Source organism: Myotis nattereri, assembly GCF_964212035.1.
Source record: "Myotis nattereri genome assembly, chromosome: 9".
NCBI classification, from domain to species: Eukaryota; Metazoa; Chordata; class Mammalia; order Chiroptera; family Vespertilionidae; genus Myotis; species Myotis nattereri.
In genome coordinates this window covers 69451893-69470954 of record NC_138084.1, presented here as the reverse complement: position 1 = coordinate 69470954, position 19062 = coordinate 69451893, and the positions used below count along the sequence as shown (strand labels likewise).

Sequence of the window (19062 nt, the reverse complement as noted above, 5' to 3'; positions counted from 1 at the left end):
CAGCTGATAGCTCAATTTTGAAAATGAAATATCCTATCTAATAATAGACAAACATGGTAATTGACCATACCTTTGCTACGCCTCCCATGGGCTAATCAGCATGATATGCAAATTAACCGCCAACAAAGATGGCGGCTAATTTGCATACTGCAGGCAGGATGGGTCAGCACCATCCCACCTGCCCCGCCACCATCTGGGCCTGCTATTTGCCACCCGGGGCAGTGGGGCGGGACAGCGCCATCCCCCCTGCCCTGCCACCATCTGGGCCTGCTATCTGTGACCTGGGGCAGCGGGCGTCCCGTGTGCGACCTAACCCGGGGCGGCCGGGTGGGGCAGCAGTGCTCTGCCAGCTCTCCTGGCCGCCGCCTGGGCGTCCCATGTGTGACCAGACCCAGGGCGGTGGGGCCGGATAACGTGGCTCCTCTGTCACCACAGCTTCCTCATCACAGCTCCCTTGGGGCCCTAAGCCTTTAGTTGCACATCCCCCAAGGACTCCCTGGCTGCCAGAGGATGTCTAAGTGCAAGCTTAGGCCTGGTCCCCCTGGAATGGGCCTAAGTTGACAGGTGGACATCCCCCAAGGGGTCCTGGACTGCAAATGGGCACTGGCTGGGCAGAGGGACCCCCACTGAGTGCACAAATTTTTGTGCACCCGGCCTCTAGTATTTTAATAAACACTGTGGTGCCAACATCTTTATTCTCAGTGTAGCTTGCACTCCTCTCTGGCCCTGGCTGAACTTCAGGCCTTTCTCCCATGGCTTGTTTATGGAACAGTTGTACCCTTGTTCCTCATTTAATCAGCACAGACTTAATGACCAGGAGCTACACTAGTTGCATGTAAATATTGGGTTATTTTTGTACTAGAGGCCTGGTGCATGAAATTCATGCACAGGTAGGGTCCCTAGGCCTGGCCAGCAATCAGGGCCGATCTGTAGGGCAACTGGTGGGGCAATCAGGGGGCCCCTGCTGGCACCCACCTTGGCTAGCCTGGGGCCTGAGGGCTGGGGACAGCTCCTGTATTGAGCATCTGCCCCCTGGTGGTCAGTGTGCATTATAGCAACCAGCTGTTCCACCAGTTGTTCTACCAGTCATTCCGCCATTCGGTTGATTTATATATTATGCTTTTATTATATAGGATAGTGATTTATAGATTACTGGGTATGTTTCCAAGCAAGTATTCTAACAACTTGGAAAGTAGGTTAGTATGTTTTTATTTCACAGATAGGTTAGACAAGGAAACTCAAGAGGCTAAATGACTTTGACAAAATTTCACAGCTTTTGCGTGGAAAATCTGGCATTGAATACCTGTTTTGCATTATACTAGGCACAATATTAGTTGCCAAGACCCCAAAGATAAATAAGATGTGAACTCTGTTCTTGAGAAGATTAGAAACAAGGAAGGGAGGGCAAAGAACAAAGACTTCAGTATGGATAGTGCAAGGAAGAAGCTAAGTACAATAAGAGGGGTACTGATAAGAGAAGTATAATTGAGTGGGGATGATAAGATTTTAAGGATTCTTTCCTTCCAAGGGCATGGGAATTATAGCTGGGAATGGTTGAAGCCGAAAGAAGACGCTAAGATCCAAAGAAATGCATTACAGAATGTGGGCACTTCAGGTAGAGGTGACTGGCAGCTGGGAAAAGATACTTTGCAGGGGAGAAATCCTACTGGCTAACTTCTAACTTGTATGAGTTACTCCCCCTATAATGTAGAGCAGTGATGGCAAACCTATGACACGTGTGTCAGAGGTGACACACGAACTCATTTTTTTCGTTGATTTTTCTTTGTTAAATGGCATTTAAATACATACAATAAATATCAAAAATATGTCTTTGTTTTACTATGGTTGCAAATATCAAAAATTTTCTATATGTAACATGGCACCAGAGTTAAGTTAGGGTTTTTAAAAATGCCGACACGCCAAGTTCAAAAGGTTTGCCATCACTGATGTAGAGTTTTCTGTTGTTAAATCTAACCAGTTGGCCTATGTTTTAGAGTAGCAGTAGTCAACCAGAGGTCTGAAAGTTTGGCAACTGCTGGCTTAAGGAAACTTTTGGAGCAGCGGTTGACAACTGGTGGTCCGTGGACCACTGGTGGTTCAGGGGGTCCAGTTGGCGACTGCTGTTTTAGAAGCAAGTGACTAATAATAGATTGCTCAGTAAGTGGATTAAACCACCAACCTTAGAAGATTCCTACTGAGAAAGTGGTGTTTTTTTTTTAAATAATAGTTTAATTTGTCGGAAAGTTACATTAAGCCAAGTAAAAACTGGGAGGAAGGCCCAGAGCGTGTCGGTACCGCCCAGGGCGGGCCCTAGAAGTTGTCCAGCAGGCTCAGGATGCACTTCTGCTCGCTCTCCCGGAAGTCCGGGCCCCGGCCCTCCCGGATGTTCTCCGCGTACTCCTTGAGGATGTGCCTGACCAGTTGGATGGAGCTTCCTCTCACGTTTAAGATCTGCTGAAGCCTCTGCCGGATCTGGGGGACACAGGCATTGCAGACCTCGGCCATGATGTAGCAGATGTGCTAGAGGACAAAGAGCCCTGCGTCCAAGCGCCGCAGGTAGAACTCATCTTTAGAGTCCTGGTCTAGGATTTCCCCTCGCTGGACCCTGTCATGCTTTTCCCCTTCAATCTTCCTGTCGGCCACCTGCATGGCATCCAGGGATTTAAAATGCAGCTCCATCAGCCTGTCCACCCTCTCCAGGTCATTTTCAGTGAATTTATTCAGCAGCTGGGTTCGCCTTTGCCCTCTCAGGTTCCGCAGGAGGGAAGCCAGGATGGCACACACATGCTCTTCATGTTCCTTCTCGGTGGTTCCCACTTTCTTGATCTTCTTGGGAGATTTCATAAAGAGAGGAAAGATGGTTCGCAAGCCAAGAATGTCAACAAACTTATGGCAACTGTGTGTGCCCTCGGGCCCAATCATGGCGTGGTCCAGCACCTTCAGGCCGCTGCTCCTCGAAGTCTTCTTTGCTCTGAACATGAGATTCATCAGCTGAAGACCCTCGCCCTTGAGGAAGCGCTCACGTTTGGAACTGAGCATCAGGCAGGAACAGAGTGTGTCAAACACATTCTCCAACATCTCTTGCTCCTCCGCAGTGCGAGGATCGTATCTTTAGATCACGGATAACTGCTGCAGAAGCACATCGATTCCATCCAGCTCCCCAAGCAATTTCCTGTTGGCATCGCTGTCCTGCAACAATATGGCCAGCACTTCACTACAGTACAGCTTGTTGGCACCCAAAGGCATCTTGGCCTTCAGCCTCTTCAACAGCCCCTGCAGAAGACCCTGCCGGGCGGCCTCGGCGCACATCCGCGGCCGGAACTCAGCCATGTTTTCCACAATAGCCAGAGTGTTGTGCACGCCCTGCTGCCTCCTCTCTCATCCAGGCGCTCCAGGTTCTGCACCAGCAGTGCCACCACTTGTCCAACCACCAGAGCACCGGTGAGCACTTCTGCTCCCTCTCCACTCTCATGTAGGGTGTCCACATCTGTTAATTCCTGAAGCAGATCCACCACAGCTATGGACACATCTGTATTATCGTGTCCCAGCAGCCCGAGGAGAGACTGGACAGCAATCAGCTCCACGAGGAGGTGGTACAGGTCCGGCTTGGTGGCCACCACGTGCATCTCCTGAATGATGTCATTTAGGTCCAGCTCGGATTCCATAAACTTCTCTGGGTTGTTTGGAAACTTGACCCGCAACTCCTGGTTTTTGTAGGACCTTTTTTCAAATATGAGGATCATTTTCTTCACTGAGCTTGCATCCAGTGGGGCCTCCTCTTCCCCGTTCTCCTCACCCTCTCTGTCCATAATCTGAAGCAGCCTTTTTTGGTGATCATCTGCTTCTTTTGCCACCGCCATGTCCTCTTCCCAAGAGCGGCCAGGTGCTCGAGGACCAGCTTGTTTCCTGGGCCTTCTCAGCTCTTCGGCTCCACCATCCCGGGGATGTTTTGTGCCCCTGTTGGGCTGGTAGCTGAGAAGTTCGCTCACATCCATGCTTCCTGGCGCAGCTCACACGGTAGCTCTGGTTCCTTGCCTCCACTCACAACCAAGCCGTGGACCCCTTCAGTAGTGCTGCAGCCACACTGCCCAAGCCCTGAGCGGGGACGCACAGCCAATGAGGTAAAGGGTGCCAGATGCAGGAGCCAGCTACACTGAGGTTAAAGGCTGTGCTGCCACCAAGAGAACTGCATTTCTTTGTTGTGGGTTTGTTTGTTTTTAACAGTATAAACAAGTTTGTTTATTTTTAAAAATTACAATAATTACAAATAGTACAAATTGAGACATTTTTCCTGTTCCTGTGACAGAAGCTGACAACCTTCACTTTCATTAGGGTTTTTGATATTTTGATATGATGCATATTCAGTGATATGCTGCCTTTTAAAAAAATATTTTCTAAATAATTCCAGGAAGCCTACTAGTGATATATATACATGGGTCATTTACCTGAAATATTATTTCCAGAACTACTATGTACAAGTCCAACACAACTAAACTAGAACAGGGTAAGAAGGCACTGAATCAAATAATCTTTTTTCCCAACAGTAATTTTTCTTTTCTAAATCCTCACTCCAGGCTACTTTCCATTGATTTTTAGAGAGAGTGAAAGGGAGGAGAAGAGACAGAGATATCTATGTGAGAGAGATACATTGATTGGTTGCCTCCCTCACATGCCCTGCCTGGGGTTGGGGATCGAGCCTGCAACCAAGGTATGTGCCCTTGACCAGGATTGAGCCTGGGACCCTTCAGTCCAGACCAATGCTCTAACCCAGCCGTGGGCAAACTACGGCCCTCGGGCCAGATCCGGCCTGTTTGAAATGAATAAAACTAAAAAAAAAAAGACCGTACCCTTTTATGTAATGATGTTTATTTTGAATTTATATTAGTTCACACAAACACTCCATCCATGCTTTTGTTCCGGCCCTCCAGTCCAGTTTAAGAACCCATTGTAGCCCTCGAGTCAAAAAGTTTGCCCACCCCTGCTCTAACCACTGATCAACCAGCTAGGGCCCAACAGTAAATTTTGATAATTCTCTAAATATTCAACAAAGGGTTAAGAACTAAAGTCATGATTTTTGGCTTTTAAAAGTAAATCTGCTGTAATTTTTAATGGGCTGCACAATTCCACTATGGCCAATATTACCTTTTTTTTTTTTTACAGGTTTGCTATTGTTTTAAGAAACAGAATTCTACAGTATTCAATTCTGTATGCTTTTTTAATCAGAGTCACTACTACTGCTAGAGGAGTCTGTTGACATAACCTCTACATCATCTTCATTTTCTTTCTTATGCCCTGCAGGTTCCAACAAAAAGTCATTACTGTGATTTGGTGGTAACATCTTCATTGCCATATCATTTGATTGCCAGGGATACTGTGGAGCAAGGACATCTGGCCATCTGCCTGCTGCAAGTGCATCTCCAGGTAAAGGACCATTCACACCATTAGTGGAAGGATTGTTCATTTGACCCAATAATCCACTTCTCATCTCTGAATCCGTTGGGTATGGTTTCCGTGGGTATGGTTTCCCTGGAACTCAGGTCAGTGGGGCACACACAGCATTACTTGTACTAATCCTATGTGCATACTGAATTATTTCTTCGGAGGAGATAGCACCTTTCCTTGCCTTATCTATTGATTTCAGTTTTTCTTTTGCTTGGGAAACAGCTGTTGCCAGTATTTGCTCAGCTTCCTTTAGCTGTTTTTGTAACCGCTCAATATCACTGTCTCTCTTCTCAACTTCTTTTTCTAAAACTTGCATTTCATGGTGAATTTTTCCCTGATTAAGTGCCGATTTCATTAGTTCCTGAAACTCCTCATCTCTGTGAATTAATAACTCCAGCACCTGGTTCTCCTCTCCAGCCTGTAACAACGTTTGGTTTCTTGAAATTGCCAGCATTTCTATGAGCTCTCTGGACAGGACCTCCAGGTCCTCCAGCGCAGACAGCAGCCGCTCTCCTGTGCTGTGGCCACAGGCCGCTCCCGACCAGCAGCCCAGCGGCTCTTTCTCCTTTTCGCCCACGGAGGCAGCTGCCATGCTGCTCTCGGCCACAGAGGCCACTCAAGAGAACCCTCCTCTTCCCCGTTCTCCTCACCCTGTCTGTCCATAATCTGAAGCAGCCTTTTCTGGTGATCATCTGCTTCTTTTGCCACCGCCATGTCCTCTTCCCGAAAGCGGCCAGGTTCTCGAGGACCAGCTTGTTTCCTGGGCCTTCTCAGCTCTTCCTCTCCATCATCCCGGGGTCGTTTTGTGCCTCTGTTGGGCTGGTAGCTGAGAAGTTCGCTCACATCCATGCTTCCAGGCGCAGCTCACACGGGCTTCTATTTATTCATTTATGCAAGACCTGGTGGGAAATGGATGATCTTGTTTAAACCCAAGAAACATAAAATGGTTTTCTGTAGAAGAAAGTTGCCCATCCTTGGGAAAGAATAACTCAAAGAGAGCATCTGAGCTCCTGCGACTTGAATTACTCTCTGTCTTCAAAGGGTGTTAAGCCTATCCCTTACTCCCCTTAGCCATTAGCCATTTGTCCTTGGAATTTATATTTGTCTTAGTCTTTAAGGCTGTTGGGGGAAGGGGGGGGGGAATCATACACTGGGTGGCTTATAAACAACAAATTTGTTTCTCACAGTTCTGGAGGATAGGAAGTTCAAGATCAAGGCACTGGCAGATTCCTTTTGGGATGGGGCCTTGCTTTGTTGTTCCTAAATGTGCCTTGGAACTGTGTCCTCCCATGGCAGAGGGAGGTGAGGCAGCTTTCTTCTGCCTCTTACAAAAGCACTAATCTGATTCATATGGGCTCCACCTTATGACCTAATCACCTCCCCAAGACCCCACTCCCTAATACCATCACCTTGAAAAGTAAAAATTCAACTTATGAATTTTCAGAGGACACAAATATTCAGATCGTATCAATATTTATAATCCAGCTCAGATGCCACCTTCTTTTCCTAGTTAACTCAATTCACTCCAGAATTAATTGCTTTCTCCTTCTGAACCCAGAATACCTCTTTGATCTCTATTCATAGCTATTGGGTCTCTCTGCTATTTATTATAATTGTTGTCTACAGATCAGACTCCCTCACTAAACTGTGTGTTTCTTAAGGGTAAGGACTGTGTTAATTGTCTACCCATTATTGGCTTCCTATCCTCGTATTGTTTTCCTGAGAAGGGTTCAGGAATGTTTACATGACCTCCTTGTTGAATAGTTCAGTAAATTAGGAGTTAGTTTGTGGCTTCTCAGTTTCCATAACATTGTTCTCTTTTTCAACAATTAGATTTCCTGGGCCCTCTCTAACCCTCAGCACTTTGCCAAAGGGGCCTCATATGACTTCTTATATAACCAGGTCATAGGTTTCAACCACAGACACATTATCCTTCACCAGATATTCCTTGCATCATTAATAACCAGTATCTCTTTCTGTTTAGTACTTGTGCCCTACTTTGAGTAAACTAATAAAATCAACCAGGGTTTATGAAACACATTAAGGAATAATGCTTTATATAAGGATTCACCACAGGATTGCTTTTGAGAATCAGTTCCTGTTATGTTCTTTAATATTTTATTCTTAAAATAGTTTGAAGAATGCACTTATAAAATAAAGGCATACCCTGTATTTTGAAGATTGTGAGTGGATTTGTGTCTTGATATTGGTTATCCCTTCTTAGTTTCTTGGTTGCTTTGAGGTAAGGCCACTTACCTGTGACCATTATAGGTTTCTGACCCTATCATTTCCTTGCTTTTATGCAGACTAATTAAGACTTCAGCCCTCATTATTCCTAGAAGAGCACCTCACTAAGTGAACATCTGTTATTCTGTTAGGCCACCTTTGAACATTCTTCTGTATTTGAGAAATTTACTACCTTATAAATCATCGCCTATCAGTATAGAATTTAAAAAAATGCTTTTTTGCCTTTCCTTGTAGTCAGAGTTTGGGTATGCGTATTTGGTGCTTGCAGGCAGGGAAAATATTGTCACTGAACTTCAAATTGGAAGTTAGTGCTACAAATAAAAATATACCTGGGGAAAAACATACTGTGGTAAGGATGGTGGCAGTTATATCTGATTTTCTGCAGCAACAGAGTCTATATCCGATGGTCATGGCCATGTGGGGAGGATAGCTGTGAGGCCTCGGGCTAGCCAGGGAGGCAGTGATAATTTCAATCGAAGCAGCATGTGGTATGATATCACCATGATTCCTGGCTCAGAAACCTTTATTATGCTTCTCTGGCTCTTCAGGAAATTCTGTGAGTGACCTAGTATTCTTTAATGAATTATTTTCTATTTAAACTTGCTAGGGTTAGCTTGTATTATTTGCAAATAAGAAAACCCTACTGGATGTAGAATCTGTATTATTGCCGGTGCTAGTTCATATTGTTGATTCTGTCTCCAGCAGTGGTTCGCTGTGGTAGAAGGAACAGAATCCTGCTGTGTCTTACGTCTCTGTGGAGTGGCTAGATTCTGTGTTGTTCAGTCCTGGAGACTTTAACTTGAACTTCCCCATCTGTTGACCCTTCTCCATCTCCATTGCTATCACCTGAGGCCAGGCTATTATCATTCTCTCCCTGTGCCCCTGCAACAGTCTCCATGCCTCCATCCCTCGGTACAGTCTTGACCTTCCAGAATCTATCCTCCATATTGCAGCCAGGGGAACTTCCTGAAGCATGCATTTGATTCTGGCATTCCACTTCATGGACCCTTTTAATGTCTCTCTAATATTCTTCAAATGAAATATGAAGTCCCCGGTGTGGTTTTAATAGCTTAGTGTTGTAGCTCTGTTTACACTTCAAACCGGATACCTCACTTCTCTGATCCTCCTACTTTATGTTCCAAATACATTGGATTCTCAGTTTCTTGAACATCACCCTAACCTTTGTGTCACTGTGCCCTTTTTGCATGAACAGTATTCCTCCCTTCATTCAGCCTTGTTTTGTTTGGCTTACTCTTTACAATAGGCAAGGAATTACCGGCTGCTGTAAAATAAAAATCCAAACCTCACAAAAGGCAAGATTTCATTCTTCTTAATGACTGAGTAATATTCCATTGTATTTATGCACCACTTCTTCATTTGTTCATCTATTGACGGTCACTTAGGTTAGCTATTTTAAATAATGTTGCAGTGAAATAGTGGTGGATATCTCTTTTCGAATTAGTGTTTTGAATTTCATTGGATAAATACCCAGAAGTGGAATAGCTGAGTCATGTGGTAGTTCTATTTTTCATTTTTTGAGGAACCTCCATGTTGTTTTTTTAACCTGAACACGACTGCTTCTGCTTCTGCTTGTTCCTTTACTTGGCTCTATGGGGAAGCTCTATGAAGGAAAAGCCCAGAACAATATCTTACATGTAGCAAGTACTCAGTAACTTTATTTTTAGAAACTGGTTGAAAGTGTTGAAAGAATATAAAGGGAAAATGTGTGGAGAACATAGAGCAAAGTAGTTTATGTCCCAAAGGCCCTGAATAATGGAAGATTGAAGAATTACTTGGTCCTCAAAGACTTAAACATCAGAATGAGGGCATTTCTTGAATGAGTTGATTAGAAAACTAAGAGTAGAGGCAACACAGTTAGAACAGATTAATGATACATGTGTTTGTTTGTTTTTTAATTTCTGGGTGTCACGGAGAAGTGCAGGGTGCCATAAAGGTGAAGTTTCTTAAGAAAAAATGAGCTTGCCCTAACCAGTTTGGCTCCACGGATAGAGTGTCGACATGCAGACTGAAGGTTCCTGTGTTTGATTCTGGTCCAGGGCATGTACCTTGGTTTTGGGCTCGATCCCCAGTAGGGAGCATTCAGGAGGCAGCTGATCAATGTTTTTCCTCTCATCAATGTTTCTAACTATCTATCCCTCTCCCTTCCTCTCTCTCTATATAAAAAAATCAATAAAATATATTTTTTAAAAAAGAAAAAATGAGCTTATAATTTTCTGAGAAAGATGATATACTCAGTGCAATAGAGAACAGAGCACCATAATGGCTTTCATGTCATTTTCACCTACTGAAATCTTTTGACAGGCTGAATTGATTAATTTTAACTGCCAGTAATTATTTTCCATGTTTGCATTTGGTGCCAGGATCAGCTTGGGTCTCTCCCTTCTTTTCACATATGAGGAGAGGATCACTCATTTGTATATTATTTCAATACTTTCTGGAGAGTATCACAGTGTTTAGGGTTAGGAGTCCAAGCAGTTACCTGGTTCAAGTCTGTGCCCCCTATCAGGCTCGCTTTTGTTTTCTCCCCAGCATCTGGCCCATGTTTAGTAAATATGTATTCAAAGAACAGTATTGACTCTCATAAAAGAAGACAACCTATCCTATTTAATATATATGTATATATATGTATATAATTTTATTGTTGATAGTATTACAGAGATCTCCCATTCCTTCCCTATATCCCCCTCCTCCAAGCCCCAACTGAAAGGACTTTAGAGATGGAAAGAAGCCATTTTAGGGAAGGGGAGTCCATGGGAGAGGAATGCATAGCTCCAAGCTTCCTGATCATTTACAAGAATGTTACAAGATGAGGGGAACAAGAAGAGGGGGGCACCAGGTGAGCTTTGAAACTTTGAAACTGATACCATGCAGGGAAAAGAGGGAAAGTAGCCAATTAGGAAAGCACAGGGGACATAAAATGAGGAATGGTCCAATTAGACAGTGTCATGAACAAAGAAGCTTCCAGTATTTATAAACTTGTAGACAAAGAGACTCAGAAGACTAGATTTTTCCCATTTTATAGAGAGAGAGGTTCTCCCAATTTGGGGACCCCTCCTCAGGGGGAATTCATATACATTTGCAATAAACTTCTATATTTTTATTTAAAATCTTTTAGTCAGAGAATTTTGTTCTTCAAACTTCGTAGGACAAGAACCTGTGAGGAGAGTCCAAGCTTGCCATTCCGCATATCACTGCCACACCCGCCCTAGGCAATCTATCCTATTTAAAAATATAAACAGATATGCTTTTTTTGAGGGGTTTTCATTCTTCCTTTCCCCCTTCCTTCCTTTCTTTCTTTTATTTTTAAATTTCCAATTTAACTCTATGTCTATTATTTCACAGGTGTGACTTTGTAAAGCTGGTGATAGTTAATTTTATTTTATTTTATTTATCATCTCAAGTGCAATAATACTTTGTATATATACTTTTTAGTTCAACTTTAACACTATCTTCTCTGAACTTCAAAAATCTAACTACCTTTTCTTTTTTGGAAGTGATAAGTTCTGCAACTCTCAAATTTTTGCTACATGAGAGGGGCCTTTAAAGGAATCTCCTCATAACCATCATTTCTTTGTGTTGAAATTTCTTTTTGACCTGTCTCACAGTCTAGGCCAGCTGTGGGCAAACTACGGCCCGCGGGCCGGATCCGGCCTGTTTGAAATGGATAAAACTAAAAAAAAAAAAAAAAAAAGACCGTACCCTTTTATGTAATGATGTTTACTTTGAATTTATATTAGTTCACACAAACACTCCATCCATGCTTTTGTTCCGGCCCTCCGGTCCAGTTTAAGAACCCATTGTGGCCCTCGAGTCAAAAAGTTTGCCCACCCCTGGTCTAGGCTATGACTTATTTGAGAGCAGTGACTTTGTTTTATTCCTCTAGGTTTTTCCAGCACAGAACAGAATATTTGGCACATAGGAGGAGTTCTAGAAATATATATTGAATGCTTGTATATTTCATCAGAGATAGAAAAGGTCAAGCCTTTTAGTAGTTCTATATCTATATGTCTTATGGTGCAGAGGATATAGCATTCTTAGACACTGAAGGGAATTTAGAAATCTTTTGTTCCCAAATTCTCTTTCACAGATAAAAACCCTAAAGGCTCAAAAAACTGAATCCCAAACTGAAATTCAAAGTGAGTTTCCTGAGGCCACACAGCTAGTAAGTGGCAGAGCTGAGACTTGAACCCAAGTCTTTAGCCCTAGACTGAACTCTTTCTATAACACTCCAGCTGCCCTGCTGGTGGGCATATTCTGATGGATTGTCCCAGGTGATGAATAAGAGCTAAGTAGGTCTCTTTGAGGAATGAGGGGGGAGGCAAATGGATTTTTTAAAGGTCCATTTTAGCAGGGAAATGGCCATAAATTGCTACTCAGAGGTTACAAAGGTGTGTTCAAACCTGCAGGAAAGAATAAACCAACAAATGGAGACTGATTTACATTAGTCACTGCTCCCTCTGATCCATTACTTCAGATTTCGAGTTTATCATTGAAAGCACAAAAGAACAGGAACTAAGGAAAGTTTTTATTTAGAAAATTTAATCCAATCTGAAGCTGTGAAAATGCCAGTCTTGTTTCTATTGAGGGAGAAAATGTTCATTTACTAAGAGATTAAAATAGTGGCTATTTGCATTTTCCAAATAGATGGAATAATACACAGCCACATGAGAGAAATACCCGTCCAATCACAAGTACATAATAAACATAAGCCAGTAACTAAAAAACTATGAGAGGTAATTTACCTAACCCCAAGTCTACCCTGGCACCTATTGATGTGTTTGGAATCTCCTTTATTGAACTGAGCTACTGCTGTGGTCTTTTGACTTTTTTTGAGTACAATGCCTGCTGACTAGAGAGGTATTTTTGTGTTGTTGTTTTAGTATAATAATTCCCAAGATACAGAGGTTCTACCTGCTACCTACTGCCTGATCAGCAGTAGGAAGAATGTTTCTGAAACATATAATTATTTTTTAAGAGCCTTTTACAATTGAAATGAAGGGAAGACATACAACGTTTTTGCTGATGCTTTTTATTCCCTTCAAATTCAGTGTCCAGAGCCATTGGACCTTGTGGCAATATGTACTTGACTAGGTCAGCCAGGGAAGCAATTCAGAGAACTTGTCAATGTAGCTCTTGTCTTTAGGTATCCCTTCATCATTTGACAACATCTAGGTACCCACTGAGGCTTCCAAAATCATTTCAGACCCACCAGTGTACCTGCATGACAGGCCATGGACTACATTTCTTTAGTATCTTCCACTAAATATTGCACACAGCTTAGTACAATAGACGCTCAGTAAATATTTGTGAAATAAATTAATATTTATTATTTTGTTATTTCGTCATTAAAGTGCTTCCATTGACATTAGCCCTCTTGCTCTGTACTTCAACCTTGAGATGTGCAATCTATTGACATTTTATAACTATGGAAGTTGAACCTCAACGAGAGTAAATGACTTGTCTAAAATAACATGAAGAAACAATTCACAAAATAAACATAAAAATAATTAGTGAACACATTTAAATCATTTAAATTTTGTTAGTAATAAAAAGTGCATCAAACAGAATATACCATTTAATTAAATTGCCAAAGGTTAAAGACAAAGAGAAACTTAAAAGCAGCAAGAGAAAAACCATTAGTTACCCACAAGGGAGCTTCCATAAGAGTGTCAGTTGATTTCTCAATAGAAACGTTGCAGTCCAGAAGGGATTGACAATATTAAAAGTGATGAAAAAGGAGGACCTACACCCAAGATTTCTCTACCTGGCAAACTTATTTGGGATCAAAGGACAAATAAAGAGCTTCCAAGACAAGGAAAAGCTAAAGGAGTCCATCACCACTAAACCAATATTACAAGAAATGTTAAAGGGTTTGCTTTAAGAAGAAGAAAAAAAGTTAAAAATATAAATAATAAAATGGCAATAAATACATATCTATCAACAATTGCTTCAAATGCAAATAGATTAAATTTTTCAATCAAAAGACATATGGAGACTGAATGGATAACAAAACAAGACTCTTACATATGCTGTCTATAAGAGACTCACTTCAGATTGAAAGACAAACACAGACTAAAAGTAAAGGAATAGAAAAAGATACTTCATGAAATGAAAACAAACAAACAAAAACAACAAACGAAAGTGGGGATAGCAATACTTACACCAGATAAAATAGACTTTAAAACTAAGGTTAAAAGAAAACAAAACAACTAAGGTTATATAACAAGAGACAAAGAAGGACCCAGCAGTTCTACTTCTGGGTATACATCTGAAGAAACCCAAAATGCTAAATGAAAAAGACATGCATCCATATGTTTACTGCAGCATTATTTACAATAGCCAAGATATGGAAGCAACCTAAGTGTCTCTCTCGTAGATGAGTGGATAAAGAAGTGGTGCATTTATACAATGGAATATAACTTAGCCATAAAAATGAATAAAATCTTGCTATCTGCAGCAGCATGGATGAACCTAGAGGTATTGTGCTGAATTAAATGAGTCAGACAGAGGAAGACAAATGCCAGATGATTTCATTTATATGTGAATCTAAAAAACAAAATAAACGAACAAGCAGAACAGAAATATATTCATAGAGAACATTTTGATGGTTGTCAGATGGTTGTGGGGATGAGTGGAAAATGGAGAGAGATTAAGAAGTACAAATTAGTAGTTACTGAATAGTCACAGAGATGTAAAGTGTAACATAGGAAATATAGTCAATAATATTGTAAAAACTGTGGTGTCAGATGAGTACTAGTTTTATCAGGTTGATCACTTAGTAAGTTATATATTACTAGAAGCCCATTGCAGGAAGATTCACGCAATAGGCCTTCCTTCCCCTGGCTGCCGGCACCGGTTTTCCTCCGGCACCCGGACCCAGGCCTTTGGTCCATCCGCAGTGAGGCTTGGCTTCTCTGCTGGGGCCTCAGTGAGGCTTGGCTTTCCTGCAGCTGCTGTATCAGAGAAGCCAAGCCTCTTCAGTCTTCAGTCTTCAGTCTTCACTCTGGGCCAGAGCCTTCAGTCTTCGCTCCAAGCCTGCATATGCAAATTAACCACCGTCTTTGTTGGGTTAATTTGCATAGTCGCTCTGATTGGCTGGTGGGTGTAGCAGAGTGACACCAACTTGCATGTTTCTCTTTTATTAGAGTAGATACTTGTATAATGACTGGGCTGTACACCTGAAACTGATTTAATATTGTATGCCAACTGTAATTGAGAAATAAGAAATTAAATAAAAAAATCAACCACCTTTATATCTGTGTGCTTGTTGTCATGTGTAGATCCTCACATGCTTATGTGTATGTGTTCATGTATATGAAAGTGTAGATCAAATTATATGTTAACAAAACTCCTTAGGCATATTGGTCATGTTTTTAATTTTCTGTGTCTCATGATGTCTTGACATCTTTTTTTTTTTTAATTAAACCTTTATTGTTCAGATTATTACATTTGTTCCTCTTTTTTCCCACCATAACTCCCCTCCTCCCAGTTCCCACCCCACCCTCCGCCCTCACTCCCCACCCACTGTCCTCATCCATAGGTGCACGATTTTTGTCCAGTCTCTTTCCGCATCTCCCACACCCCTTTCCCCCCCAAGAATAATCAGTCCATTCACTTTCTATGTCCCTGATTCTATTATAATCACCAGTTCATTCTGTTCATCGGATTATTTATTCACTTGATTCTTAGATTCACTTGTTGATAGATGCGTATTTGTTGTTCATAATTTGTATCTTTACCTTTTTCTTCTTCTTCCTCTTCTTAAAGGATACCTTTCAGCATTTCATATAATACTGGTTTGGTGGTGATGAACTCCTTTAGCTTTTCCTTATCTGTGAAGCTCTTTATCTGACCTTCAGTTCTGAATGATAGCTTTGCTGGATAAAGTAATCTTGGTTGTAGGTTCTTGGTATTCATCACTTTGAATATTTCTTGCCATTCCCTTCTGGCTTGCAAAGTTTCTGTTGAGAAATCAGCTGACAGTCGTATGGGTATTCCCTTGTAGGTAACTGAGTTTCTTTCTCTTGCTGCTTTTAAGATTCTCTCTTTGTCTTTTGCTCTTGGCATTTTAATTATGATGTGTCTTGGTGTGGTCCTCTTTGGATTCCTTTTGTTTGGGGTTCTCTGCGCTTCCTGGACCTGTAAGTCTATTTCTTTCACCAGGTGGGGGAAGTTTTCTGTCATTATTTCTTCAAATAGGTTTTCAATATCTTGCTCTCTCTCATCTTCTGGCACCCCTATAATTCTGATGTTGGTACGGTTGAAGCTGTCCCAGAGGCTCCTTACACTATCTTCATATTTTCGGATTCTTTTTTCATTTTGCTTTTCTGGTTGGGTGTTTTTTGCTTCTTCGCATTTCAAATCTTTGCCTTGATTCTTGCGCTCCTCTGGTCTGCTGTTGGGAGTCTGTATAGTATTCGTTATTTCAGTCCGTGTATGCTTAATTTCTAGTTGGTTCTTTATCATAACATCGAGGGTCTCATTAGATTTCTTGAGGATCTCACTACATTTATCGCCAGCTTCTAGACAGTTCTTAAGAGACCTTAAAAGTGTGGTTCTGAATTCAATATCCTCCATTGACAGTTTTGTCCTGTTTCTTTTTCTCTGCATTTTTTATGCTTTCTTGGTGCACCCCCTAGTGGTCTTTGTGCCCAGTCTTGTTGTAGTTAAGCCTTGATTGTTGTCTGCAATACCGGGGGTGATTTGACCTCCAGGCTAACTGGCTATGAGAGTCCACTGTGTCTGCAGTGGGAGGGCTTCTGTGCTGGATCTCTAGGGTGATGCTAATCTAGCGTTTGCCTGAGGCTATCTGGCAAATGGCTCTGAGCAGGGCTTGGGCGGGGCGGGTCCCTGGGGATCTACAGGGCGGGTCGGATCGAGCAGTTATGGCTGCTCTCAGTTCTGTCCCTAGGGGCTCTGCCTCACAGAGTCCCAGCAACCGCTGCAAACCTTGGAGAGAAAGCTGCCTTCAAGTTCCGACAGAAGCCAGACAGTCCCACTTCTCCCGTTTGAGTCTGGGTCCCTAGAGGCTCACCCGGATCTGGAGCTCAGAGTCTGAAACTCCCTCCCGATTGAAAACAACAACCGCACCCTCCGCCGCCAGCCTGCTCTGCGCGCAATCTGCACCTCAGTATTTCACTTCAGCACTGCGCCTCCTCTGAGTCTGGGTATGATATTCTCTTTCCTCCTAGTTGTAGAATTTCCACTCAGCCAGCCTTCCTGTGGTTCTGGATGATGTCCGTTCTGTCGTTTAGTTGTTTTTTGAAGTGGTTGTTCGAGGCAGCAATCTCCCGCGTTAACCTATGCCGCCATCTTGGTTTCTCCTGTCTTGACATCTTGAGGGACCTTATAGACCAGGGAAGGGACTGTCCCTCCCTGGGCTGATTTCTAAAAAAAGTAAACAAATTTAGGAGCACACATTTCATTAAGAAGCCAACTACTCCCTTTAGCTAACTCTCACAAAGTAAGTCAATCTTTCCCCTGCCCTACATTGCCCCAAGACCAAGTACCAGACAGCCCTTATGCCCCAAAATCCATCAGATTTTTTCAAACTAACCAACCCTAGACACTTATTCTGCCCTGCTTTGCCTTTCCTGGGAAAATTCCAATAAAGTCTTAGGCGTAGGTGTTTCCCTGGCTCCTGGTAGCTGTCCACTGATCAAACCTGATGCTTCCTCTGTGGGTCTGCTTGGCCCGGCATTCCCCCTTGTCCTGGAAAATTCAAGTAATATGTTGATGTTTTCAATGGTTTTGGTTTTTCCATGTCTTTACCAGTCATCTCTATTAATTAAAATCCTGAGGGTACAAATGAGATATCAGAGTCAAAGGGATTCAGATTAATTTTCCCCTCCTCTTTATTCTTTTCTACATTTTATGTGTGTGGATATATATATATATATATATATATATATATATATATGTATATATGGTTGATCAATGGGCTTCTAGTAATATATAACTTACTAAGTGATCAACCCAATTTTAAAATATTATTGACCATATATATATATATATATATATATATATATATATATTCTCTTTTCTTTTGTTTTCTCTTATGGGTTTGATTATTCTTTTCAGAACAATCTGAGAATACCTGGTGCTTTGGGGAATCTTATTCCTTTTGCTCTTGCATTTTCTGGCTCATTCATGATAGATTATTTTCTTGTCTGTTGATGAGTCTGTTTGCTCATATTACCTGGATCGTATCTGAGGGAATCTTATTTGGCTTCCTACCATTGTTTCCCTAAGGAGTTTTCCATTCTAACCTGATGGGAACATTAGCTTCTATTTCTCAGTTTGAAGCATCTGTGACCATAATAGGTGGTATTTATTATATTCAATCACCCATGGAGTTTGAGAAAAAGCCACTGTTGCACATTTTCTCAGGATTTAAAGCTTTCCATTTAGAGCACAAGTAACAACACACAAATTTCCTCTGGTCTTCTGGAGCTGGTAATCAGATGTGTGTGTGTGTGCGCGCGTGCATGTGTGTGTGTGTGTGTGTGTTTTGTGTGTTTTTTTAGCACACACTTTCATCATCTCTTCCTTCAATTTAGGCTTACATTTTGTTTTTGATCTCTTTTATCCCCACCCAGAGCTTCATCTTCCTCATTTTCTATTTTCCTGTATTATGTCCTTCCTCGCCTTGACCTTCTCTTCATTCTCATAAGGGTCTAAATTCAACTCTCCACCTTGCTCGAGCCCAGGAACTCATCTACAGTTTTCATTTAGACATTAAATCTCAAGTTTCTCAGCCCCTAAGCATGACATAATGCCCCAGGCCCGTCCTCTCTGCCACAGTAACCGTGGCCGCATTCGCTTGCACACTAGCTGCTCTGCTCTCTCTGGCTTTCAGTTTCATCTATGTTTTTCTGGCTCCTGAGGATTTCCCTTACTTTCCTAAGAACTTAACTTCTTAGTTAAAAGAATGTCATATTTTATCAAGCTTTACTATGCATTTTGCAATAAAAGTTCTGAATTTATTCTGAAAATGTAAATCTTATATTAATAGGGAGAAAAAACAATAAGCTATTTCATGTTGGAAAAGAAAAATTATTTTCTAACATAGAAATTGGCAGAGGCAAGACTTGAGTATGGCTTAAATTCCCATGTTGTTTTCACTGTGCCTGCTGACCTACAACCTCTTATACAAGACACAGTGAAGCAGAGAGGCAATGAGCAACATAGTAGAAGGCAAAAGGCCTTGATTCTTTTCAATAAATTTACCACATGATCTTGAGCAGCTTTTATTACTTCTCAGATCCTTCACCTCATTATTGGTAAAATGGGAATAATACCCCCTCTGCTTATTGCCAATATTGCCATTAAGATGCCCATAAACAAAAGACA

At 41.9% G+C, this 19062-nt stretch overlaps 2 pseudogenes across 2 annotated transcripts; both read right to left on the bottom strand.

Annotated features, from left to right (window-relative positions):
- Positions 1-2310: 2310 nt before the first annotated feature.
- LOC308524503 (beta-catenin-like protein 1) lies at positions 2311-6291 on the bottom strand (annotated as a pseudogene). The gene is made up of 2 exons: positions 6151-6291; positions 2311-3857 (listed from the first exon to the last, which is right to left on the bottom strand). The product of its transcript is annotated as a beta-catenin-like protein 1 (transcript).
- LOC308524504 (mediator of RNA polymerase II transcription subunit 4-like) lies at positions 5216-6034 on the bottom strand (annotated as a pseudogene). Its single transcript has one exon. The product of its transcript is annotated as a mediator of RNA polymerase II transcription subunit 4-like (transcript).
- Positions 6292-19062: the final 12771 nt, after the last annotated feature.